Source organism: Mandrillus leucophaeus, unplaced genomic scaffold (assembly GCF_000951045.1).
Source record: "Mandrillus leucophaeus isolate KB7577 unplaced genomic scaffold, Mleu.le_1.0 Scaffold98, whole genome shotgun sequence".
NCBI lineage: Eukaryota > Metazoa > Chordata > Mammalia > Primates > Cercopithecidae > Mandrillus > Mandrillus leucophaeus.
In genome coordinates this window covers 735018-735603 of record NW_012110696.1, presented here as the reverse complement: position 1 = coordinate 735603, position 586 = coordinate 735018, and positions in this window count along the sequence as shown.

Genomic DNA, 586 nt, shown 5'->3' with positions numbered 1-586 from the left:
CAGGGATTGGGAAATGTGGCTTCTCTCAGAACCTGGGGAAGTGGGGAGAGGGTCTGTTCTGGAGTGCGGAGGGAGGTCCATTCCCGGCCCAGGACAATGGGGGTGGGGGCAGGAGGGGAATGAGGGAGCATCCCTGGTTCAGGGAGGGGAGACGGATAAGTAGTAGGGGGTCTGCTCCAGGCCCGCGGGCTGGGGACCACGAAGTGTAGGAGGGCACCGTCCAGGACCGGGATGAGGAGGGAGAGGGGCCCGTTGTGGCCCTGGAAAAAGGGGGAGGGAAAGTGCTCCCCGGCCCGAGAGGAGGAGCAGGAGGGTCAGTCCTGGACCTGGGCTTAGGAAGCGAGGAGGGACGTTCGGACCCGCCCCAGGGACAGGGCGATGAAGGTCTGTCCAAGTCGCGGAGTGGAGGGAAGTATGTCGGCGGTGGGGGAAGAGGCCGGCCACGGACAGGAAAAGGGGGTCCGTCTCGTAGGGGGGACGGGCGGTCCTGGGGAAGGGAGAGGCCTCGGCGCGGGGGGCATCCGGCCCGAGCGGGGCCGCTCACCTTGGGTTTGTAGAGCCACTTTCGGAACCTGTTCATCATCGC